Here is a 27,345-nt window from a genome sequence, read left to right on the forward strand (position 1 = left end):
TCATGATCTTGGTGTTTTTGAAGAGTACGGGACAGTTAGGATGCAGAATGTTCCTCAGTTTTCATTTGTCTGATTTTTTTCATCATAGTTAGATTCAGATAATGCATTTTTGGCAGGAGTAACACAGAAGTGGTGTCCTCATATCGGGAGGCACATGATATTCGTATGATAAGTTATTGGTGATATTAACCTTGACAACTTGGGTAAGGAAGTGCCTGCCAGTGTGCTCTGCCATAAAGTTACTATTATTCATTTGTAATGAGTAAATAATTTGTGGAGAGATACTTTGAGACAGTTTAAGTACTGCGTTTCTCACAAAACTTTTACCCACTGTATTTTAGCATCCATTGATGATTCCTGACTGAATCAATTATTACTCTGATGTTTGCAAAATGAAGATTTTTCAACTCCATGATCCCCTCTACATTTATTACTTGGCATAGTGATGTAAATAGTAACTTTTCTTTTATCCTATTTATTAATTTTAGTACGACATAGGAATTCTTATTTAATTCAGAGGGTTATAATCCACTGATCTCATTCTTAAGTTTGATGTTCAAATGTTCCAGATGCAGCCATTGGGAGCCTACATTTAGTGGGCTCTTGTGAAAGTTTGGCATACCCCATTGTTGTTTGAGCATTTCTTTACTTTCTGGCATGACACGATGTTCCAGGATCATCTTTTACTTTATCTGCCCCAACACTGGAGCCAGTCATTTCTTCAAGAAGTCCTGATTGCTTTTTGTGAAGAATGGTATTTAAAAATTAAAATCTGGTCATTAAGTGTGCTTGTTTTGCTACTGGAGTGCCATTGTGTCTAGGCTCAACAAGGCTAGGAAACCTCTCTGTCTCTCTGTATCTCTCTTTAATCCATGAGTTCATATTGAAATTACCAAATCCAATCTAACACGAGAAGATTCATTTCAGTCGTTCTACTTTCTATTCTTGTAAGTACCTTCTCCAGGTGAGAAACTTGGCTCACACTATCCTCATTGTATTTACTTATTTGCCCAGCCTTAGATTCAGATTTAGATCATATAAGAAAACAGATTTAGAATTGCTAATCCTGTCACTATTAAAAAAACCCCACCTATATACTAACCTGTGTTCAATATTTGTTAACAAATCTTTTTGACTTTAGGCTAAGGGAATATAGTTTTCAACAGTTATTTTCTTCCCTTCAGTGTGATTATGGTATTCATTTGAAAAGAGTTATATATCTCTTTATGTTCCATTTTAGGTTTCTCCCTCCCCATTGTTATTAATTTAACATCATCATCATCATCATCATCATCATCACCATTTTGTGTAGGTAAAACGTTGACTTGGTTCCAAAACCCTAAATCACACAAAAAGGTACATTCAGAGGAGTGTTACTCTCCCTTCTTCATCACATCCATTTTGTTAACATACCCTCATTAGTTTCATGTTTAATCTTCCTGATTTTCTTTTTGTAAATATAAATAAGTACATTTATTTTATCTTCTTTTCTTTCTTACAAAAAATAGCATACTATATATGCTCTTTTTAAGTTTTTATTTATAGCTGCTTAGTCCTCCATTGTGTGAATGAAACATAGTCTATTCAACCAATCTCCTATGTATGTTTGTTCCCAATATTTTTTCATCAGAAAGAGGCATGTACCTTGTCCATAGATATTCTTGTATTGCTGCAGGTATATCTTCAAGGTAAATTCTTAGATGTGAGTCAGGGGGTAAATTCACTTGTGGTTTTGTTAGATATTATCTGATTTCCATTTTCCCCCTTAATGGTGGGGACATTCCATTCCTACCAACAATGCATGATATGAGTGTCTCTCTCTTTTTTTTTTTTTTTTTTTTTTTGAGATAAGATTTCACTCTATCTTCCAGGCTGGGGTGCAGTGGTGTGATCACGGCTCACTGCAGCCTCTACCTCCTGGGCTTAGGCAATCCTCCCACGTCAGCCTCCCTGGTAGCCGGGACCTCAGGCACCATACGTGGCTAAATATTTTGTATTTCTTGTAGAGACAAGGTCTTCAAGTGATCCACCCATCTCAGCCTCCTAAAATGCTGAGATTACAGGTGTGAGCCACTGCTCCTGGCCAGGCTTTATAATTTTTACCCAATCTATTAATTGAGAAATGGTATCTCAGCATAGTTATAATTTGCATTTCTCTTACTGTGAGTGAAGTTGTCCATCTTTTCATATGTTTAAAGAGCATGGTAAAACCTTTCTTTGTGAGTTGTGTGTTTGTGACTTTTATTTTTCAGCTGGAATTTTGGTTTTCCTCCCTGTTTTAGAGTTCTTTATGTATCCAGAATGGGTATCAGGCCTTTATCTGAGATGCATTTTGATCATTGTTATTTTGAAGTCTGAGTGTTTGGGACTATTTTTATTGTCTTTTTAAAAAATTATTTTGGGTTTTCATCATTTGTACCAACTTCCTGGTAAGTCTTTGTGTTTTTGTTGTTTTTAGAGACAAGGCCTTGTTCTATTGCCTAGGCTGGAGTGCAGTGGTACAGTCACAGCTGACTGCAGCCTGAAACTCCTGGGCTTAAGCGATCCTCCTGCCACAGCCTCCTGAGTAGCTAGGACTACACGCACATGCCACCATGCCTGGATAATTAAAATAATTTTTTTTTTTTTTGTAGAGACAGGTTCTTGCTATGTTGCTTAGACTGGTCTTGAATTCTTGACTTCAAGCAATCCTCCTGCCTTGGCCTTGCAAAGCCCTGGGATCACAGGTGTGAGTCACCGCGCCTGACCTGACCTTGTAGTTTTCAACTGAATGCCAGACTTTCTATATAAAATGTCGCAGAGGCTGTAAAGATGTTATTTTCCTCTGGAGATAATTTGGCTGACAGGTGATATGGATAGATAACCTTGCTCAAGGCTGGTCAATGTCAGGTCTGTCCTCACTCTGAAGGAGTAGTGCTTCTCAGGTCCCAGCTGAAAATCTGAGGTTTTGGCACTCCTCCTCTGCAGCACTGAAAGCTAATTTTTCTTTCTTTCTTTTTTTTATCATCCTCAGCGCCCTAAGACTCCTATTTTCTTCTTAGGCTCTTTGCCTTGTTGCAGTTGCTTCCTATTGGTTTCTCTGTCCCATTCAGAGCAGGTGCAGCTGAGGAGTCAGCAGATACCTTGAGGGGAAGTTGCATTATTGGGCTCACTTTTCTGCAGCTCACTCTTCTCCAGGATGTTGGCCATTCAATTTTTTCTTCTCTCCCAGCACAGCAAGACCCACCACAAGCTCTAAGTTTCTGCTGTCTCTTCAGCCTTTATTCCTTACATGGTGAATTGACAAATACCCCAAGGAGACAGAGCAGAGGCAAATGCAAAGCTCACCTCTGGGCGTCACTGTCCCCAGGGCTGCAGCCTGTGAAGTCCTACTGCCTTGATTATTTCCTGATACCTTCCAACAGCACTTCTTTTACATTTTATCCAGCTTTTAGAGTTGTTCTCAAACAAAGAGGTTATTCTGATACTAGTTATTCCATCATAGCTAATAGTGTCAGTCATCTTTTCACTTAGCGTATTTTATTAAATTTCTATGGAAATGAGAGAACACAGTCAAATTGACAAAGCATTTTAAAATTGACAAGGAAATTGGCTTGCTCGTACATTGGTGGGGAGGGGATACATTGGTACCGCCTTTCTGGAGGGCATTCATTTATATCAAAAGCTGTAACAATTCACTTGCCCTTTGACTCAGCAATTCTGCTGCTAGGAATTTATCCTATGAAAATAATGGTGAATATACCTGAAGATATATTTATAAAGATTTTCATCCCATGACCAAAATTAGAATAAAAACCTTAAATATGCCACAATTGGGGACTTAATAACTTGTGGCTCTTCAATGCCATGGAATATAATAAAATTCAATGTTGCAAATGATGTGGAAGAATATTTCAATATATTAGTGATCCATTGTTAAGTAAAGAGTTTATAAAACAACACATACAGTATGACACCACTTAAAAATGTATATACAGACTAGAGCAATGCACATGAAAGTGTTAATAACGGGTATTGTTTGGTTGTTGGATTTTCTTCCTTATGTTTATGCATATTTAAAAACTTTTCTAGGCCGGGCACGGTGGCTCACACCTGTAATCCCAGCACTTTGGGAGGCCAAGGAGGGTGGATCACCTGAGGTTGGGTGTTCGAGACCAGCCTGACCAACGTGGAGAAACCCCATCTCTACTAAAAATACAAAACTAGCTGGGCATGGTGGTGCACGCCTGTAGTCCCAGCTGTTCAGGAGGCTGAGGCAGGAGAATTGCTTGAACCTTGGAGGCGGGGGTTGTGGTGAGCCGAGATTGCGCCACTGCATTCCAGCCTGGGCAACAAGAGCGAAACCCTGTCTCAAAAAAACAAACAAAGAAAAAACACAAAACTTTTCTATAGGGAATGACTTTTTTCTAAAAAAAATTAATATATACACACACACACACACACACACACAAAACATATAGTTGGTAGGCCCCACTGATGTTTACTGGCAAACATTTTATTTTATACTGGTGGCCTGAGTCTATTTTTATACTCTTAGTAGTTTTACAGATTTCATCAGAAACAGTACTCTCCTTGAAAATACTTGGTGGGCCAGGTGTGGTGGCATAAGCCTGTATTATCAGCTACTTGGGAGGCTGAGGTGGGTGGATCACCTGAGCCTGGAAAGCTGCAGTGAGCCGAGATCGCACCACTGCACTACAGTCTAGACGAGAATGAGACCCTGTTTCAAAAACTAAATAAAAAAATAAAAATAAAAAATAAAAAATAAAATAGTTTGTGGAATAAAAGACCTCCATACAAATATACTTTACTTCCCCACTAGTCAGATTCAAACAAAGACTTCCCCTGTTTCTGGCAGTGTGTACCAACACGTTTTTAGGAAAGAGTCATTTTGGAAAGTAAGTTTATGACAAGGTCTTAGATTATAAGGGAAGATTTACTTTCTAGAAAAAAAGAATTTACTTTTGAAGCCAGTAGCCAACATTTAATGCAGTTGCTTTTGTTAGACTAAAATCAAGATTTCGAAGAATATTCTTATCCGTTGTTGCTTTTTTTCATGAAGGTATTTTCCAAAGCTGCAATCACTATGACCTCTTAGGATTCAAAGCTGCTTCCTAAGAATGCTTGTTCCTTGGTTACATCATCAAAAGACCAGACAGTTGAGGCCTACCATCGGCACCACGAGGCCTATGGGTACTTCTTGCCCATCCAGACGAGGTGGCAGGACAATGACCAGTATGGCCATGTGAACAACGCTGTGTACTATAGCTACTTTGACACGATTATCAACCTCTACCTCATCAGGTCGCTCAAGTTCTGCAGCTCCAGCCCCTCTCTTTCACTGTCTGACATGCCCTCGGTTGGGAGTTCATGTAGGGAATTTCGGGAAGAGGTTCTCCCAGTTTTCCTCTGCTAGTACACCTCTTTTGTTGAGCCGTGTGAATATCAGACTCTTCCAGAGGAGAACAGCAAACTGACATGTGAGTGAGAAACGCGCCGCCCTGTTGCTCCTGCAGTCTCAGGTGTTCATATGTCTTGGTCCTTTGCACTAAATTGTCAGCAAATGTGTAGGCTTTGAATCTCAAATAAGCACCTACACAATAGACCACATAATGTTCAGCCCCTGTGCAACTTGAGCAGACATTAACATCAACCCTCAAGGGCTTTTTGTGGGAAAAGCAGCTGCTTCCACCACAGAGGGCACACAAGGGGGAAGAGAGAGAGAGTAAAGATGTTTATCATATCCTCTGGATGCCGTGATGACATGATTGCCATTTGATAGGTATGTTTGCAAGGCTGGTTAGTGTATATTTGGTCAGTATAATTCTGTATATGAAAGATTGTGTTGTATAGAGGTTGTGTAAACCCTAGCTCTACCCTGCATTAGCTGGGAAGTTTTGAAAAATTGTTTAACCTTATAGAGTCTTCTGTAAAAATAACTCACATTTATTGAGAGCTTTCTCTGTGTCTAGCACTGATGCATTTTACATGGGCTTTCTTATTTTATCCCAATGAGAGAGTAGCAGAGACTGTCAATGCAAGGAACCTATTTTGCCTTTTGGCCTGTACTCTTTTGGGGGCATGCTGGCCTGTCTGTCAACTGCCAATAGCAACATTTCTTTGCCTAAGGACTTTCTCTGGCTACCAGAGCTCCTTTTATGGGCAGACCAGAAGTTCCGAGGAATGAATGCCCCTAGAAGCAGTTTTCGACTACTGACTGATGTGAGCTGGTGTATAAATACCCCACCTTCCTTCCCTCTTGGGGGAGATAATTCTAAGGTGCATACCTTACGCAGCTCCCAGATTTCCCTGGTGGGATTCAGCTCTAGTTAACCAGACTGATAGTTTTTATTTGAGATAAAATTTATATAGCATAAAATCCAGCATTTTCACTATTTTAAAGTACACAGTTCAGTGGTTTTTAGTATATTCACAATGTTGTACAACTATCACCACAATCTAATGCCAAAACATTTCTATCGCCACCCTCCCCCGCAACAAAAAAAACCTATATCTATTAGCAGCCACTCTCAATTCCCCTCTCCTCCCATCCCCTGGCAATCACAAATCTAATTTCTGTATCTTTGGATTTGCTGATTCTAGACATTTCGTGTAAATGGAATAATATTTAGTGTTTTGTATCTGGCTTATTTTACTTGGCATGAAGTTTTCAGGGTTCACGCATGTTGTAGCATGTATCAGTACCTTATTCTTTTATACGACTGAATAATATTCCACTGTATGAATATGCCACATTTTGCTTATTCATTCATCAGTTGATGGGCATTTGGGTTGTTTCACTTTTGGGCTATTCTGAGTAACACTGCTGTGAACATTTCATGTACAAGTTTGTATCTGGACATGTTTTCAATTTTGGGTATAAAGGTAGAATTTACTGGGTCATACGTTAAACTGTTGAACTTTCTGAAGAATTGTCAAACTGTTTTCTACTGTAGCTGTGTGTATTAGTCTGTTTTTGCACTGCTGATAAAGACATACCTGAGACTGGATAATTTATAAAGAAAAAGAGGTTTAATGGCACAGTTCCTCATGGCTGGGGAGGCCTCACAATCATAGTGGAAGGTGAAAGGCACTTCTTACGTGGCAGTGGCAAGATAAAATGAAAATCAAGCAAAAAGGGTTTCCCCTTATAAAACCATCAGATCTTGTGAGACTTACTCACTGCTATGAGAACAGTATGGGGGAAACAGTCCCCATGATTCAAATATCTCCCAGCTTGTTCCTCCCACAACACGTGGAAATTATGGGAGCTACGATTCAAGATGAGGTTTGGGTGGGGACACAGCCAAACCATATCACTGTGCCATTTATATTCCCGCCAGCAATGTATGAGGGTCCCAGTTTCTGCACATCCTCACCAACACTTGTTATCATCTTTTTGATATAGCCATTCTGGTGTCTGTGAAGTAATACTTCCCTGATGACTAATGATGGTGAGCATCTGTTCATGTGCTTATTGGACTTTGGTATATCTTCTTTGGAAAAATGCCTATTCAAATCCTTTGTCTATTTTTAAATTGTTTTTTTTTAATTGTTGGGTTGTAAGAGTTCTTTGTATATTCTGGATACTAGGCCCTTATCATATATATGATTTACAAATATTTTCTCCCGTTTCGTGTTCACTTTCTTGCTAGTGTCCTTTGACGCACAAGAGATTTTTATTTGGATGACAGAGTGGTAAATTTTAAAATAACAAATGCATTAGTCAGGCATGGCAGCTCACACCTGTAATCCCTGGGCAGCTCACACCTGTAATCCCAGCACTTTGGGAGGCCAAGGCAGGCTGACCACCTGAGGTCAAGAGACCAGCCTGGCCAACATGGGGAAACCCTGTCTCTACTAAAAATATAAAAATTAGCCAGCTGTGGTGGAGGGCTCCTGTAATCCCAGCTACTTCAGAGGCTGAGTCAGGAGAATTACTTTAACCTGGGAAGTCGAGGTTGCAGTGAGCTGAGATCGTGCCACTGCACTCCAGCCTGGGTGACAGGAGTGAAACTCCATCTCAAAACAAAAACAAATGTATTATTGATTATTTTCCCTTCTTGTTTACTCCTCCCTTCCACAGGAGCACTTCATCTACAAAAAGTACCTTATAATTCTTACTCAGATTGCAGATTTGCTGGTTAAGCAACTAAACTGTTTTTTTTTCTAAAGGATAGGTATAAAACCACTTTCACTTTGAAAGTGCCTGTTTCTCTCTTGTCCTGAATCTTCACACTAATTTTACTTTATGTGCACCTGCCTGTAATTTCTGTAGAAGTAGCTTGCACTTGCTTACTTGTGAATAATAAACTATCTTTTTCAGCACTCATTTTAGCTTTTAGGACAATGTGTGCTTTCTACTTTGAAATACACAGCAGGAGGTAAAAGCAGCATTTGAGGTTATTTATAATTTCCCATCATTTGTCACATAGGGAAACTTGACAGTGAATTTTCTAACTCACTCAGGGCTACCCACTCTCTCTTAGGAAGGACCAGCCTTGTAGCTTCTTTGGGTTGACTCCTGGGTTACCTCAATGCAAGTGAGACCTAGGGCTGTTTGGCTTTTGTGGCTGTCAAATGTCTCCCATTCACAAAGGAGCTTGTGGAAAGACAATGTGCAGTTAATGATGGTTCAGGCCTTTATTCAGTGGAGAGTATGTCTGTGTGATCCCGTGTTATAAACTGCTTCACCCAGGGTCAGCTTCTGCCAGTTTTGGGGGTAGAGATGGGGCTTGTGGCAGGTAAGGAAGAATTCCTGATGGAATAATGCTCTGTCACAGGTAGAAGTCTCCAGCTGTTACACACTGACTCTTAAATTGTGAAAATACCCTGACTGTTGTGCCCAGGGACTTTGTAGTCATGATTTCATAAAGAAAATGGATTTACCTTTAAACTTGTTCTATGAGATCTGCAGACTGTTTAATAGGTTGTTCGTGGACTGTTGGAAGCAAACCTAGCACCCTATAAAGGTGTGAGAGCGTGGGAAGAGCAGGTGAGGAGTGGCGAATTGCCTCACTTCAGGCAATGAGAGGAAGAGGAGGGTCGGGCTACAGTGATGCATCACAGCTTGTGGTGCCCTGTAGCCTCCTTTTCTCCTGGTATTCTAAGGGTGGCCAAACACCCATGGGGTAATCAATGAGCCACATCATCTCCTAGAACATTCCTTTTTGGGGAGGGGGGTTTGTCCAGGAGGAGGCACCAGGGGGATGTGGAGGACGTGGCAGGAGGGGAGAAAGACGGTGGAACCGGCCACAGCCTGCCCCAAGTTCCCATCACTTTGACACGCGGAAGGGGTTAAGTCATTCTTGAACAGTTTATCGCTCATCAATTGTAATTAAATATGTTTATATTAAATTATGTTCTGTAATTAATGTAAAATCCTTTAGCCTATGCTGTTATTAGAACCAGATGCTGAAGTACCAACAATATTTCAACATGACTGTGCTGCCTCGCCAGCTGTCTAACTGTAATTACTTTAATCTCAGCTTGTTATCTAATTATCACCTTTGTAAAGGGAAAAGTACTCTCTAATGCTTACTGATTGTTTCAGATGATGATGAAGAGCGGGGAACAGCTGTCAGAGATCGTGGGCCCTGCTTATCACAACGAAGGAACTTATCCTGAAGTGTATTCAGGGCCAAACTGCCAAAAGAAAGCTGTGCCAGGCAGGAACGGGGGACTGGCCAGCGAGGGGAGACAGGTGGTGTGGTGGTGAAGGGTGCAGCCCCCACAGATAAACTGTCAGGTGACACCCGCCTTCTCCAGCAATGCCTGGGAACAAGTTTCTTAATCTGCCTAAGACTCAGTTGCCTCATCTGTAACACGGAAATGGTAAGAATTCTAGACTCTGCCTCACTGGATTGTTATGAGGATTAAACGGGATAAGGCACCCGAAGCTCTGAGCGCAGTGCTTGACAAAATGCGCAGGCTTAGTCATTGTTAACTATTCTCCCTTAAAAGAAATCAATGTTAGTTTTCTCCATTTCCATTTTAGCCTTGATAGGCAAATCTGAAACAATGAAAATGGGCATCTAGATGCCAGGAACTTGGCATCATCAGTTTGTTTTACAAATTCTGTTTAAGTTCTCTTTGTTAGGGACCGATATTTACCCTTGCATTACTTATTCAAAAATAGTTCACCAAATGAGCCAAGAGTATACGTAAATATTGTCAGGGAAATCTTGAAACTCCTAAGGAGGGTAGACTGTTTGGAATTTTCACTGGTATGTATGTATGTATCTGTATGTCAGCTATTGATGTGGTAACTGCGGTTTTTTCCTAAATAACCAGTAAATCAGATTTCCTTAGGATTTTTATTAAGCTTTGTCATGTTCTCTCATGCTTTACCTCTCAGGGCCTGCACCCCCATCAGGGGAGAGTTGGCACCAGATCTCCCTGCCGTGCAAATAATGGAAGGCTAGACCACTTTTGGAGAAGGATCTACAAGTAGGAGGGGGCAGGGCTAAGGGGAGTGGACTGAGCCAGTGAGAAAAGGCTAGGCCATGGGAGATGGCTGAGTTACTGGGATAAGCTAGAGTACTGGCAAGGTCTGAGAGAGAGTAGAAAAGAATCCCCATCTTCAGGTACCAAGTAGTCAGCACTTAGTCCCTTTGAGGGCAGGAAGTAGGGGGCCTCTTAAAAGATAAACATTTTACTCAGGTAGTAGAGAGAAAGGAATAGGAGACAAAAAAAAAGAGGTAGGAAAGCACAAATCAAAGAGCCCAGAACAAACCTTTGCAAAAGAGATAAGAGAGGAGGCCGGAGAATAGAGTGAAGTGCTTGGGCTACTTCAGAGGTGCCTCAGTTCCTATGTCGACTCATTCTCTTTGATAGCCACGTGACCTCAGTGTTAGAGTGTTTTTTTTTGAGACAGAGTCTCACTCTGTAGGAGTGCAGTGGCGTGATCCCGGCTCACTACAACCTCTGCCTCCTGGGTTCAAGCGGTTCTCCCGCACAGCTAATTTTTGTATTTTTAGTAGAGACAGGGTTTCACCATGTTGGCCAGGTTGGTCTCGATCTCTTGACCTCGTGATCCGCCCACCTCAGCCTCCCAAAGTGTTGGGATTACAGGCGTGAGCCACCGTGCCCGGCCAGCCTTAGGGTTTTTAATTAATTTCTTTAAAATATTGTATAGCTCCCTGTGTTAGGCATAATGACTAAGTGTAATAATATTTGCAAAGTACATCATAAGTGGTCAGTACACTGTAGACTTTATTACTAGGTAGGACCAAAGCTAGGGGAGTATGCCCCAAACAGGACAATCAGGTTGGTGAGGGAGGAGTCACTGAAAGTCCTGGAAATATCTTTTCTAGCAATTATAGACATACACATGGAGCTTGTCAACTGGGGTCTAGTCAGGAAAACAGAAACTTCTCTAGGTCTTTCAAACAGAAGGAGTTGAATACAAAGATTTGGCAACACAGTTATTGGAAGAACTAAAAGAGCAAACGAAAAGACAATGATATAATACAGAGATTGGCAACTGCAGAAAACCTTACTTTTAGTGCTGGGGGAACAACAGAGAGAACATAATATTACCAGAGCCCAGAACTTCAGAGAACAGGATCCTGGGTGGGTGCTGGGACCCTGGAGGAAGGGCTGTGCTGAGTCAGTGCTGGGAATGAGGAGGGGATGCTAAGTGCTGGGGTTGGGATGGAGGAGGCTGTTTTGAGCTGCTGGGGAAGCTGGCACCCATAGCTGCCTGCTGCTGGAAGATTTCTGACAGAGCTGGAATAAGGAAGAGTCCTTTCTTCCCCTCTTCTTGCCTTCCAAACTTCCCCAGTGCTTCTACTGCTAGGATCAAATCAGAAGCCAGCTAGCGAGGGGGCTTGGGGGGATCCTAGTGCCCCTAAAATTAAAGCAGATCATGGAAGGATAGGACTGGAGCTGAGAGCAAGCAGGTAGATGACCTTCCTGTGGAGGGAGGCTGCCTGGTGTCCTGTCCCTTTCTCTGCAGCAGCTCCTCATAGCATCCCTGCCCACTGTCCTTCAGTCACTGGAAGAAGGAACACGGATTTGTCTTACGTGATTAACTAGTGGCTCTTACGAGACTTTGCAGGCCTGCCACTACCTACAGCCATTCTAGGGTGACTCAGGACAGGCTTATTTTAGGTCTCTCTTCACCCCACCTGCCCAACCTGGCATTTTGGAAGGAGGGCAAGTAGCCTGTTATTGATTTAATCAAGAGTTGCCTTAAAAAATTCTTTTCAATGAAAAGCAAGGATTAGATCTATATTTTAATTTCACATGGCAGCAAAGAGCAAGTCTGCTTTTAAATAAGTAAAAGCAACTTAGCTTTTTTTTTTTTTTTTTTTTTTTTTTTTTTTTTATCTGTAGGAAGCAGCACCACTTAGCTGTTAAAGAGCTTGGGCTGAAACCAGACAGATGTGTCTAGTCTCTGCTCTATAACTAGTGTGAACCAAGGTATTTATCCTTTCTCTGCCTCAGTTGCCTCATTTGTTTAAAGGAATGAATGAGTCTTTCCTTGTGAGGTCTAACTGGGATAATGTTTATAAATCTCTTAATGCAGTGCCTGACAATCAAAGAATGATGGCCATTATATTAATATAATATATTTTTCTTTAGAGAGAGAGTCTCACAGTGTTGTCCAGGCTGGAGTGCAGTGGCACAATTACAGCCCACTGTAACCTCCAACTCCTGGGCTCAAGTGATCCTCCCACCTCAGCCTCCTGAGTAGTGAGGACTACAGGTGTAAGCCACCATGCCCTGCTAAATTTAAAAAAATTTTTATGTTTCCCAGGCTCATGTCGAACTCCTGGCCTCAAGTGATCCTCCTGCCTTGGCCTCCCAAAGTGCTGGAAATAGAGGCCTGAGCCACTGCACCCAGCCCATTATAGAACTGATACGATTCCTATGTCATCTACTGGATTACCTTTTCCCTCCTCTTGGAGCTAGTCAACAAGTTTTTAGAGAGTGCCAGAGGGGAGCAACACTTTATCACTGAATTCTGCAGCATCATGCTGTAAAGCAATACACATACAGAAAACAAGATACCCTCGTTGGAGAAGTGGCATGACCTCTCTGACTCCAGAGGAAGCCAAAGCTTGCAGAGGGTGGGTGCCGACCTCCTTCATCCAGAGCAAGCAGCCTGGCCTTGTGCAGATGTTTAGATCCATTTTGTTGGTTCTGTGTACATATGGGCAAAGGAAAAAGTGGGCTTATCTGAAATCAGTCAACCAGAAAGCTCTACTAACTGTTGTTTCTTCACTTATCAGTGCAGTAATAACTGATGTTTGTGGCAATGAACCTGGGGCCCCACGAGATCCTAAAATATGTTCCAGCTTACGGCATTTGAGTGCCTTACAGTTCTTTGAAAATCAGACAAATGTGTAGTGGAAGTTAGGTCACGCTCAGGTGAGCAAACCATCATTCCGAGCATTTCCCCAGGTGAGACGCGTGATTCACAGCTTCTCGGCTTTGCACGTGCCGGGACTGCACTACCCCCAGGGCCTTCTGGGGAAGCTAGTTGAGCATCTTCTCTCCCAGCGCTTTCCCTGACCTTCCCACAGGCAGAGCCATTTCCTTTCCTCACCCCATCGCATGACCCCAGGAGTCATAGGGCAGCATTTCCCCCACTGGGGTGTGGGTTAATTTGCATGTCGATCTCCCCCAGTAGACTGTGAGCCCCTCGAGGGAGGATAGTATCTTGATCAGTATATTACCTTGCCTGGCATATATTTTGGCCTGAGTGAATGTTTCTTGAAAGAACTAAACAAAGTAACTCGCTCTCGACCTTGCTGGATCACCCAGGACACGCTTTTCCAATGGTATAAAGAATTGTTGTCTACTGGGCTGTGCAGCAAGTCGTCCATGATTGTTCTTGCCACACATTACCGGATCCTCAGACCCGGAAACCACAAGTCAGGCCGACCAGGGAGACCTTATTAGAGCACCCAGTGGGCTCTCACTGCCATGGCCACAACTCAGCTGTGGCTGGTTTAGCAGCAGCAGGAGCAGTAGACAGGAGCTGGCATACCCCAGGCAGGCAAAGGGGTGGCTCTTTCATGTCAGGAATGCCCAGGTGCAAAGAGGGTGGCTTTAGGAGCAGAGGCTCCCACTGCTCATCAGAAGAACGTAAGTGGGACAAACTTCACATAAACTCCCTTCAGTAGAAGGTACATACCAGGCTCTGGGGATATTCTTTGTTACAGCATCTTTGGCTGCTGAAGGAAGTATCCTAAAATGAGGGAAATAACCCAGCACCAGAGAACTTAAACCTCTGCCTGGAGCCTCATGTGCCATCACTTCCACTGTAGTTTTTTCCTCTCCTGCAATAGTAAACTGCCTGTGACCACCTGCTTCTCACCTCTCTGCCTTTGGTTAAACCATTGCCTCTAGTTGGAATATTCTTGCTCCTGTTCTTCTGCAGTCTCTTTCTACCTTTGTCTGATTATACCAACCATCACCCCTCAAACAGGATTGTGCCCGTATCCTGTTTTCCATAGGACTCTGGATTTTCTATATCAGGAGTCCACAAACTTGTTTTTTTGTTCGTCTTTTTTTTTTTTTTTTTTAGACATAGTCTTGCTCTGTCACTCAGGTTGGAGTGCAGTGGCATGATCTCGGCTCACTGCAACCTCTGCCTCCTGGGTTCAAGCAATTCTCGTGCCTCAGTCTCCCGAGTAGCTGGGATTACAGGCGTGTGCCACTACACTTAGCTAATTTTTTGTATTTTTAGTAAAGACAGGGTTTCACCACGTTGGCCAGGCTGGTCTCAAATTCCTGACCTCAAGTGATCAACCTGCCTCAGCCTCCCAAAGTGCTGGCCCCGGCATGAGCCCCAGTGCCTGGCCCACAAACTTTTTCCATAAACAGATAGTAAATATTTTAAGCTTTGTGGGCCATACATAGGTCTGTGTTGCACATACTCAATTCTGTTTTTGTAATAGGAAAATAGCCATAGACAACATGTAAATGAATAACATGGCCATGCTCCAATAAAATTTTATTGTAGGCTGGCGCGGTGGCTCATGCCTGTAATCCTAGCACTTTGGGAGGCTGAGGTGGGTGGATCACTTGAGCCCAAGGGTTTGAGACCAGCCTGGGCAACATGGTGAAATCCCATGTCTTCGAAAAATACAGAAATTAGCCAGGTATGGTGGCAGGCACCTGTAGTCCCAGCTACTCAGGAGGCTGACATGGGAGGATCACCTGGGCCCAGGAGGTCAAGGTTGCAGTAAGCTGTGCTTGTGCCACTGCACTCCAGGCTGGGTGACAGAGTGAGGCCCTGTCTGAAAAAAAAAAAAAATTGTTTTAGTTTCCTATAATAATTTCTGCATTCTCTTCTCTGCACTCTTGTATTTTCATAGCTTGAGTTGATCTTTTAGCTACTTAATCATAAATTCTTATGCACTGTTACTGAATTTTTCTCCTTGTAATGATGGGTCATCCTAATCTGAACTCCTCAAACAAGGAACTGTAGTGTCTTAGCCTTGATTTACCCCAAAAGCAGAGCTGAGCTAAGATCTTGCATAAAGGTTGTTTTTTAGAAATTGATTCAAGGAAAAAGAGTGAGGGGTCAAGAAAAGTGAATGAGACAGATGAGGACCAACCTAGCACCCCTGAGCCAATGAACAGTGTGGGCCCCAGGGGCTAAATCCCCCTAGGATCCCTGAGGAGCTGTGTGGAACGGGCCTGAGAATTTTCTGCTCACAGGACAGAAATGGGGAACATTTATCTACTGGCTCCATTTTCCATTGGCCAAGGCTTGGCTCGTCGGTGTGAGCTCTCTCTCTTTTCCAAATGTGTGAACATGTCAGAATCATTGAGCAGATTCTGCCAGGCTCCCATGAGGTTGGGGGAGAGACACCCCAGCGGGGAAAGCCAAAGATTCTCCATACTGCCACGGCTAGGTGCTGGCAGGTCATACCTGAGCAGGCTGGTCACTGCACCAATGGCTGGAGTGTAAAGTGGGGCTCAGAGGATGCCAGGCAGCTGGGGAGGCATCAAGCACATGTCACATACATGTTTTACTGCCTAGCCCAGTATGTTGCATATGCTGAGGGGCAGTGGGTAAGAGGGCAGCCTTTGTGTCAGACTACCCCTTTAGGCCTGGTTCTACTCCTTACTGAATGTGCCGTCTTGGGCAAACTACTTAGCTTTTCCGTTGCCTCATTTCCTTATCTTTAAAGTGGGGATAGTACTAGTGCTTACGTCAGGGGGCTATTGCGAGACATGAAGTGCTTAGGAAAGGACCCATGCCACATGCCAACCAGAGGGCAGTTATTAATTAGGCACCTAAGTAAACACTTATTAAGGACTTTTTTTTTTTTTTTTTGAGACAAACTCTTGCTCTGTTGCCCAGGCTGGCATGCAATGGTGCGATCTCAACTCACTGCAGCGTCCACCTCCTGGGCTCATGCGATCCTCCCACCTCAGCCTCCTGAGTAACTGGGACTACAGGCACAAACTATCATGCTTGGCTAATTAAAAAAAAAAAAAAAAGAGGCTGGGCGTGATGGCTTGTGTCTATAATTCCAGCACTTTGGGAGGCCAAAGCAGGCGGATCACCTGAGGTCAGGAGTTTGAGACCATCCTGACCAACATGGAGAAACCTCATCTCTACTAAAAATACAAAATTAGCCAGGTGTGGTGGCAGGTGCCTGTAATCCCAGCTAACTTGGGAGGCTGAGGCAGGAGAATCGCTTGAACCTGGGAGGCAGAGGTTGCAGTGAGCTGAGATCGTGCCATTGCACTCCAGCCTGGGCAACAAGAGCAAAACTCCATCTCAAAAAAAAATTTTTTTAGAGACAGAGTTTCGCTATATTGCCCAGGCTGGTCTCAAACTCCTCTGCTCAAGCAGTCCTCCCGCCTTAGCCTCCCAAAATGTTGGGATTACAGGCATGAGCCACTAAAGGAATTTTAACAGTGGCTTTTATAAGTCAATGCTTCTATTTTGGCTTATTTTAAAAAATAAAATATATTATTTTCAAATTGAACTTGAAGTGTTTTGTTAAATGATACATTTAAATAAAGCTTTTCCACTTTATTTGAAAAAATAAAGAAATAGAAAATAAGAAGGAAAATAGGTCCCAAATCCTAACCTAATGCTGCTGCTGCCTGACATTCATCTCTGAGCTTCCAAGCACCCAAGAAAACAAGGGGAACAAGATGAGATGAGCTGCATAATTCTCATTATCACATGGAAAGAAAACAGTTTTTCTTCCAGAGAAACAGATTTATTTTCCCACCTCACATTAAACTCTAAAAGAAACTTACCAAGAAGTTTTGAGCAATAAAACCAGAAGAATGGAAGGAGCCTGGAATTAGGCTTTGTCTGTTTGGGGCCCGAGCAGCGCCTGGCACATGTGGGCACTCAGTGAATGAATGAGGAGTGTTTTCAGTAGCAGATTTTCCTAAGAACCAGCATCCTGCCTCCAATGGCTAACATAAAAGAGTGGCTCTATTGTAAGGTTTGCAGCCTGCCTGGTGGACAGAGGTGAGCTGGGTCTGCTCCCAGGGGCATGTTCTGGCGGGTGGGGACAGGCAGTAGGTCTCCTGCACCCCTGCTTGCTCAGACTGCTGGCCTGACCCCCGCCAGCCTCAACTGCTTTTTTTTGCTTTTTGAGACAGAGTCTCGCTCGCTCTGCTGCCCAGGCTGGAGTGCAGTGGCACCATCTTGGCTTATTGCAACCTCCACCTCTTGGGCTCAAGTGATTCTCTTGCCTCAGCCTCCCAAGTAGCTGGGATTACAGGCGCCCGCCACTGGTCCCGGCTAATTTTTGTATTTTTAGTAGAGACAGGGTTTCACCATGTTGGCCAGGCTGGTCTTTAACTCCTGAACCCAGGTGATCCACCCCACCGCCTCGGTCTCCCAAAGTGCTGGGATTACAGGTATGAGCCACCGTGCCTGGTCCTTCACTGCCTTTTCTTTCCAGCAGTCTCTTTCCTTGTCCCCCCATTTCAGACGTAATGAGCAGATTCTTTCTGCATCCTCCTCAAGGGAACAGGTGAGAGCCAGGGGTCTTCCAGTGGCCCTCACCCCTGTGGGGGTGGCCCTGACCCGTCCCAGTCAGGCATACATCTCACAGGGTTCCATTTTTGTTTCTCCTGCTGAGCCCCTAGACAGGGCCTCACTCCCTCTTTGATGCATTTGCGTCTCAGGGCTTGAGTTAACGTATGGATGCTCTGTCAGTCTGAAGGCCTCAGTTAAAATATTATGATCTGTCTCCTTGAGCCCAAGGAAATCTCATTATAAATAAAGTAATCTCATTTGCGGTTGTGCTCTGTAACCCACAGGCTTGGAAATATACAGAGGCAGTGTGCCTGGGAAGTCGGGCTGTCAGATTAATACATTGTGTGAAAATTGGGGCTGGAGGTCACCAGTCTCCTGATACACAAATCTCCCTCTGAGAATCTCATTTCATTCAGACTATCAGTTAGATTAGAAATACCCTAATTATCCCACTGAAATTAAATTACTTTACGTTAGGGTGATATAATGAACAACCATAAAGAGGATATATACAACCAATCATCTTATTAGTCACAGCAAGACCGGCCCATACACTAAAAGGACCTTGTTGATTATTATCAGCAAGTCCCTGTCAGACAAAAAAAGGGTGAGGGAGAGAGGAAGAAGACAGGGGTTAGTGCTGATGCTGCCTCTGGCTGTTCTTGTGTTTCTCCTGGGTAGGTGTGGGGTTCGGATTGTGTTCTTGGGCTGAGTCGCTAAGTTTCTTCCCAAAGGTGCCGCCTCTGGTCATGAAGAGTGAAAGAGCTCTGAAACTCCCCCTGTACCCTAGGCCTTTTTCCTCCCATTGCCTTGTGGGCCTCGTGACTGAAGGACAGGGCCAGGCCTCCATTGCTCTTCACTTCTTTATTCCAGAAGCCTTCACTGTACCTGCCAAGTGAGGCAGCTGTTGCTAAGGGCATGCTTGTCCTCCATGGAAAGATTAACCCCTGGTGATTGTATTTGCTAAAGTAAATAATGCTAGCTGCTATTATCCCTGAATCTCAGCGACTTAACACAATGGAAGTTTATTTCTTATTGAAATTCCTAGCTCATACAGGTCAGTGTATGTGCATGTGTGTGTGTATGTGCCTACGTGTGATGTGTGTGCATATATGTATGTGCACGGGTGTATATGTGTGTGTGCATACATACGGGTGTGGCACTCTGCTCCAGGCAGTCATTCAAGAACCCACCTGGTGGCTCTACCCCCACTAGTTCAGTGTTCTCAATAGCAGTGCTGTTGACATTTGGGGGCTGGATGATTCTTTGCTGTGGGAGCTGTCCTGTGCACTGTAGGATGTTTAGCCACATCCCTGGCCTCCACCCACTAGATGCCAGTAGGACATGCTTCTAGTTGTGTCAACGCAAAATGTCTCTAGATATTTCCAAATGTCCCTGGGGGAAGGGACAAAATGGCCCCTGGTTGAATTGAGAACTGCTGCTCTAAGTCAATGGAGCCTTCTCCATTTGTCAGGAGGGTGGGGGGATCGAGCAAGGAAGATTCTGCCAAAGCTTTTTATGGACCAGGCCTGGCACACATCACTTCTGCTTACACTCTGTTGGGTAGAAGTCACATGGCCTCACCTATCTGAAAGGGTAGATGGAATTGTCATGTAGGCATGTTCCCAGGAGGAAAAGGAAATAGGGTTTATTGAGTATGTGTTTTTCCCTGCCACACTGATAAGCCAAGGGTAAGCCAAGGGTATACCAGATCTGGTACCTCCCATTCCTGGCACTTGATGCCTTCGAGTCTGCCAGTTGCCACTACAGGTACCTCTGGGTCTGCCTTTTTGTCTCTCCACCCTCTTTTGTCTCCCAATCAAGGCTCATCTGTCTTCCCTTTCATTTGTGCAGAACCTGACTTCTAAAATAACTGAATCTGTGCTGATGTGGTCAAAGGATGCTGATGAGCTCATGAGCACTTCCTTCTGGGTAGTATAATTATGATTTTTTAACTGAAACAATGGGAGAGTGGACACATGAGCCACTCTGGCTGACTGTGCAGAGGGGAAAGGGGCAGAGTCTCTGGGTGGACTGTATCTGTGTAGTATGGTTGCAACACAGTTATTAGAAATAGAAAAACATAGTGATAACAGTTTAAACATTTATAATACCATTACCTTAAGTAGATGTTTTAATTAAATGATTAGCAAATGTGAAATAATTTAACAGAATGAGCACAATGTACTTTGACTCTTGAGCAAATAAATCGCCACAAAAGTTGAGCCCTAGTTCCTGTTCCTGGAATGTGTTCAGATAGCTTAGTCCTTTTGGTAACCTGCTTTCTTCCTTAACACCAATACATAAGCACATAGGTAATGACTGGAGGTTAAATTTTTAAAATTATTATTATCATTTGTAAGAGCACACACTTGAACATCTCTCCTACACAGGGGGTATGTAGATAGAGATAGCTGGAAAAGAGACTACCAGGTGGGTGGTGATGACCCCAGTATTGGGCTTGGTACTTGAATGCTGATTATTGTCAGTGCTGTTACCTGTGTCAGTGGGTAGCTTCCCAGAGAAGTGAAAGGATGTGCTGCCTGGTTTACCAACTTATTGCCCAGGTGATAACGTCACATCTTGAAAATTATGCTACTACTAGGCAATGCTGTAGGAGAAGGAGCTTTGCGATAGGAGACTGGTGTCCTGAATACCTGAGCTGGCTATGTGATTGGCCTTGTGATTCTGGGTGAATCAGGTCACCATCAGGGCAGGGAAGACTTTAAACACCTACTTCCCTTCATGGGTTTTTGGCAAGCAGCTTATGAGCCCCAACCCAATACAACCTCCATACTGCAACCAGAGGGACATTTTCCAATTGGATGACGCCACCTTTCCGCCCTCACCTCCATTCAAAACTTTTCCATGCCATGCAATTTGCATTGTAAACAAAGACAGAACTCCTTTGGGTGTCCTGTGGAACCCTGAGGGGTCTGCCTCTTCCTCAGGATCCCCTCGCTCATTAAGCTTAATGCATATGGGCTCTGTTTCCAGTCCTTACCATGCCCCTGCCACTCTAAGGCTTTGCCCACACTGTGTCCTCTGCCTCAATGCTTTCCTCTTCTCTCTCCATTTGGTTAGCTCTTCCTTACCTTTTAGTTTCAGCTCAAGGGTCACTTTCTTACGGCTGACTTGGTCTAATTAGACCCTGACCAGGTCTAATTCCCCTCTCCTAGGCTCTCTCAGGATTCCCTGAAAGTCTAGGGACTTTCAATTATTGTCATAATTGCAATTTTACATGCGTCATATTATTTGAATACATCCTGTCTCCATCATTTGACTGTAAGCACCATGAGAACTGTGATTGATAGTCCTGCTTCCTGTTGTAACTTAGGGCCTGACATAGTACCTGGCACATAGTAGAAGTTAATATATTTTTTGTGCATAAATGTATTAAACATTTGGGCTGTTTGAAAATATTAATCAATCAGACTTGACACTGAAATGCAGCCTGCTTTGGTTGATGGTAAAGCTGCCAACAATTTGGAAAGATGAGTCTCACAGAGTACCCCAAGAAAGCGAAGGTGGTCAGTGAAAACAGCGTGGCATTCGGTATGTATCTTTGTCAGCTTGACTTTATCATTTCTATTGGAAATCTTACTAGAGCCCCCAAATCCCATAGCTTTTCAAAGCCTTTTACTTAAAATGCATGTACCTGGGCAATCTGTTTGCAGCTAGCAACTCCTAGGAGCCTGACTGTGGTACAAAGCACAGTTTGCAAGTAAGTAGCCTGAGTTGGGGGAAGAGAAGATTACTAATCATGCAGAAGTGACTCCAGTGCTCTGAGATGAGTAATTCCCTTCCTAGGTTAAGGGATTGGGGCGAGTTGTCTGTGAGCATCTAGATGTTGAAGTCAGAGGATGGTTCAGCAGCCCCACGAGAGCCTCAGCCTCTTATGATTCATGGCATGTGGCCACCTCTCAGCTCTGAACAGAGTGAGGTATGAAGTCATTTCCAAAGCAGCATCTATGAAATTCCATTACATGGTGCTTTTCAATTTAAGGGGAAAGACCTTTGCGGAAACTAATTTGCAGTTGCTTTAATCACGGAGCTCAAAGATGGCAGCTTCCCCAGTGCTGTGGCTAAAAAGGCTCACACTGGCTTTGCAGATTGGGTGCCACCCCTTTTCACCTCAGCTCCTGAATTCCTTCTGTGGTTGTTGCACATCCCCTAATTTTTGCAATTTTTGAGACAAAAAGGAAGTAATTACATTCAGTACTCCTGGTGAATGTAAATGTTTTGGAATCAGAAATTTGAAAACATTCGGAGTTAAGTCACAGCAAATCGGATGTTCCTAAAGAAGGGGATCATTCCTGGTTTGTTTATTCTCCCCTGCCAGCCTCCCAAGGACTTTCTCCTGGGTTCCTTTGTTCCTTTATTCACTGACACCACTGGGATTTCTCTACCTAAAAAAGGGCAGCTGGAATTTGTAAAAAGTAAAGAGCACTTGGACGGGAATCAGGACACTGGGTCTAGTTTTAGTCTTATTATTACTTTTTTTTTTTTTTTTTTTAGAGACAGGGTCTTGCTCTGTTGCTCAGGCTGTAGTGCAGTGGTACAATCATAGCTCACTGCAGCCTGAACTCCTGGGCTCAAGCAATCCTCCCGCTCAGCTTCTCAGGTAGCTGGGCCTATAGTCACACACCACCATGCCTGGCTATTTTTAAAAAATATTTTGGCTGGGTGCCAGTGGCTCATGCCTGTAATCCCAGCACTTTGGGACGCCGAGGTGGGAGGATTGCCTGAGCTCAGCAGTTCATGACCAGCCTAGGCAACACGGTGAAACCCCGTCTCTACTAAAATACACACACACACACACGCACACAAAATTATAAAAATTAGCCGGGCATTGTGGCATGCACCTGTAGTCCCAGCTACTTGGGAGGCTGAGGTAGGAGAATTGCTTGAACCTGGGAGGCAGAGATTGCAGTGAGCCAAGATCATACCACTCTACTCCAGCCTGGGAGACAAAGTGAGACTCCATCTCAAATATATATATATTTATATATATAGTAGAGACTCTAGTCTTGCTATGTTGCCCAGGATGGTCTCGAACTCTGGCCTCAAGCGATCCTCCTGCCTTGGCCTCCCAAAGTGCTGAGATTATAGGTGTGAGCCTCCACCTCTGGCCTAGTGTTACTTCTGTTTACCAAATTTAGTCCCTTGGGAAGTTCATTAAGCCTTTCTGGACATCTCATCAACTGCAGATGATAACATCCTGAAGATCACATGGGGCTTTGGGGGAAGATTGGGTGAGATAAAGTGTGTGAAAGTATGTAAGATGTGCTCCAACCTATGGGGTTGACAAGGAGTTGGTGACATCAATTTAGCCAAGGTTATTTACTGAATAGCAGTTGTCTCAGTCAAAAGACCTTCCTGCTGACCAAAAACTCCCTGAGGTAAATTTCACAGCTGCTTGAAATCCCTTTGGGTGGAAGCTCTGTGACTCCTGGAATCTCCTATGAACACAGGAAGATGTAGAAAAGAATCAGACATCAACTAGCCAATTTTCAGTCACCCATATTTAGCACAAGTTTATCAGGTAGCCATTAGTTCCTTGGAGAAAAAAATAAAAAGAGATACTGGGATGTGAGGACAGGTAGGCTTTATTGGAAAGTTCTGTTGCTGGGGGAAAGAGGGGGATGGTTATGAATATTTTTACCACATGATATTCTTTTTTTTTTTTTCTCGAGTTGGAGTTTCGCTCTGTTGCCCAGGCTGGAGTGCAGTGGCACGATCTTGGCTCACTGCAACCTTCGCCTCCTGGGTTCAAGCGATTCTCGTGCCTCAGCCTCCCAAGTACCTGAGACTACAGGCACGTGCCACCATGCCCAGCTAATTTTTGCATTTTTAGTAGAGATAGTAGAGACGGGTTTTCACCGTGTTGGGCAGGCTGGTCTTGAACTCCTAACCTCAGGTGATCCGCCCGCCTCAGCCTCCCAAAGTGCTGGAATTACAGGTGTGAGCCACTGTGCCTGGCTTTTTTTTTTTTTTTTTTTTTTTAAGAGACAAAGTCTTGCTCTGTTGCCCAGGCTGGAATGCAGTGGCACGATCATAGCTCACTGCAGCATCCAACTCCTGGGCTCAAGCTATCCTCCTGCCTCAGCCTTCCAAGTAGCTAGGACCACAGGTGTACATCACCGTGCCTGGCCATTTTTTTTTTTTTTTTTTTTGGTAGAGACGCTGTCTTGTTATATTGCCTAGGCTGGTCTCAAACTCCTGGCCTCAAGCAATCCTCCCTCCCCTTCTTCCCAAACTGTTGAGATTACAGGCATGAGCCACTAAGCCAGCCTGATGGTCTCAACACAGACTTGGGTAAAGTAAAGTACAATGGTGAAGGATAACACATCAAGTACTGGGATAAATATTTCATTTGTTTAGTGAATATTAGTCATTCTTTTTGGCTGTTGGTAGCTGAACACACTTCCTCTGACTATAGGATACTCCTCCTCACCAGTGCACACAGTACAGAAGCTGAATATACCAGATAACTTGCTTTCCCCATTTCCTTTGCAGCTAGGATGCTGGCATGAGACCCAGGCTCTGCCAATGCACCCACCCCAGGCTGTGAATCAGCAGCTGCTGACGGGCTGAGGCTGCGACTGCTCAGGATCCGTTCTGGCGAGGGAGAGGGACCTATGGCAGTGACTTCCCACTTGTGATGGCAGCCATCACTGCTGCTCTGGGGCCAGTGAACAGTGTGTCTGGGGACAGCGGCCATGGCTTGGCAGAGGTTTCTTCAGGGGACTAGCTCTGTGATGTGATATTTGGGTGTTATTCCTGGCAACATAGTATTCAAACCTGTTCTCCAGCCTTCCTGGAGATCTGGGGTCTCCAAAATCCTTTTAACAAATCCCTTTTCTTCCCAAATTAGCCAGAGTTCATTTCTATGGATTGCAACTAGAAATCCTGATAAAGACACATATATGCTTTAATCCTCACGACAACCCTATGAGGTAGCATATCCATTGCTTGCATTTTATGATCAATGAAACTGAAGTGCAGGAGTTGGGGGTCATGCCAGGCTGAGTAGCAGAGCGAAGTAGGGCTGTTGAACTCCAGCGTCTGGGATCTGTACCTTTCAGGGCAAGGAAAGCATGAGGGTGCTCAGAATTACCTGCTGAGAGGACAGGGGTGGGGGGTGTGGCCTGACTAAAGGGGTACGGGAGAAAGGAGCATGGGGACAAAGCCCCTCCTGTACCCTCTCCTCCACTAATCCATACACAGTTCTTTGTGTACTATGGAGAAGGCTATAGAAATGTGCCATGCTAGTGTGTGATCAAGGAAGGTCTTAATATTTTATTATTATTATTATTAAGATGGGAAAGACATCAACATGTTAAAAAACTGCCATGGTAACAGTCAAGAGGGAGGGAGAGGCTGAATGATAAAAGAGAAGGGATGGTTGATAATGAGATTACCCTGAAGGGCAGGAAGAGATGGGACCCAAAGCCCAGATGGAAATCCTGGCCACGATAGGGAGAGGGACACTTCCACAGAGTTCCAGCAGGGATGGGAGGAGCAGGTATGTGCAGATGTCACCTACAAAGGTTAAGTGGTGGAAGCTGAGTGTTCCCATAGGCTGGCTTCTCTTTGCTTTCTGAAAGAGAAGATCAGATAATTTCCTGAGAGTGGGGTTAAGTGGACAGGGCAAGTCAGAGATTCAACGAGAGTGGAAAAGTTTAAATATTGAGTGCAGAAACCAATAGCTTTAGTTAGAATGTCAGGCTGCTGTAATAGAAGACACCGGAACATAGTGGCTTAAACAAGAGAGATTATTTCCCTGTCACATTGCAATCCAGGGAGAAGATCTGGGACCGGCAGAGGAGCTCACCTGTTCTGGGCCCCCCTCTCTTTTCTTCCTGTAGCTCTGCTGTCCTTGGAGTGTTGTCCTCACCCATGTGGCTGCAGATGATGTGCCATCACAGCCAGGCTTCCTTGACAGGAGGGGGAAGAAAGAAGAGGGCAAGCTCCTGAAATTGCACATTTCACTCACATCCCATTGGCCAGAATCTCACCCTGTGGTCACATCCAGCTGCAAGGGAGTCTTAAAATTGTCGTCTTTAGTGGAACAGCCATGAGTCCAAAAGGAGAGAATGGCTACTTGCGGGGATGGTGCCAGGCTCTGCCACACCAGGATAGAGAAAAGCTGTTAGGTGCTCTGTGACCTGTATTTGCTGGACAAGGGATTCTTCTTATCCTTCTCCACTTTCTTCTCCCGCTTCTTCCCTCTTCTCCCTTTCCCCTTTCCCTTCCCTCCCTCCTTTTTTCTTTTTCCTCCTTCTTGGAAATCAATAGTTGTTTCTTGCTTGTTTGGTTTGAGATCGCGTAGTTGCTCTGGATTGATTTGTCTTTGTTCTTCCCAGGCCATCCTGTTTGGTCCTCGCTTGGGCTCTTGACACATTCTTTGCTCAACTTCCCACCATATATAGATAAGTCAAATAAACATTAGACAAGCATGACAAGTTGGTGGGCGAAACACTGGAGATGTGTCCCCATGGGAACACAGTGAGCATCAGCGCCGGCACAGCCCATCATGTCCTCTGTCTTCCAGATTAGACACTGTGGATGCTGAGTCTGAACTGCCTGTGCCTCTTTTCCACTATGGAACTTGCCCACTGTTCTCTAGGTGATGATCTTTCCTTAAATATTGCTTTACCTGTGTACCATGGGGACCAAATCTTTAGTTCTAGAGCAGTTGTTAGTTTCTGTGCTAGGGGCTTTGAGAATCTGGGCTAGTAGATTTGAGGAGTCTGTGGGGGGAACCAGAAGTATTCCAAATTTAGGGAATGAAAAGTAGGAAAAACTGAAAACTCCTCATTCTCTTTCTACCACTGGAGGACATACCAAGAGACCAGGACTAAATTATGTGTCTTCTTTGTACCTCCTACAAGTTACACGTCTCTTCTTTAGAGACTAGAATACAAAGCAAAACAGCTGGATTTCAGTGTTTGCTACATCCCTAACCAGCTGTGATATCTTGGACAAGGGGCTTAACTTGTCTGGGCCTCATCTTCCTAACCTACGAAACGGGGTTGGAGCAATGGCAGCTGAGGTGCATTCCAACATGAGAGTGAGCCTGAGAATATTCGTCGGAAGATGTTTTTCTTTTCTTTTTTTTTTAGGACGAGTGGTATGATGTTGCATAAAGATAATGGCATACTGGGTGCTGTGGCTCACGCCTGTAATCCCAGCACTTTGGGAGGCCAAGGCAGGAGGATCACTTGAGGCCAAGAGTTTGAAATGAGCTTGGGCAACATAGTGAGTCCTTGTCTCTACCAAAAAATAAAAAATAAATATACTCCAAGATGGTAGTGCGTCTGTAGTCCCAGTTACTCAGGAAGCTGAAATGGGAGAATTGCTTG

This window comes from Symphalangus syndactylus, chromosome 6, assembly GCF_028878055.3.
Source record: "Symphalangus syndactylus isolate Jambi chromosome 6, NHGRI_mSymSyn1-v2.1_pri, whole genome shotgun sequence".
Lineage (NCBI taxonomy): Eukaryota > Metazoa > Chordata > Mammalia > Primates > Hylobatidae > Symphalangus > Symphalangus syndactylus.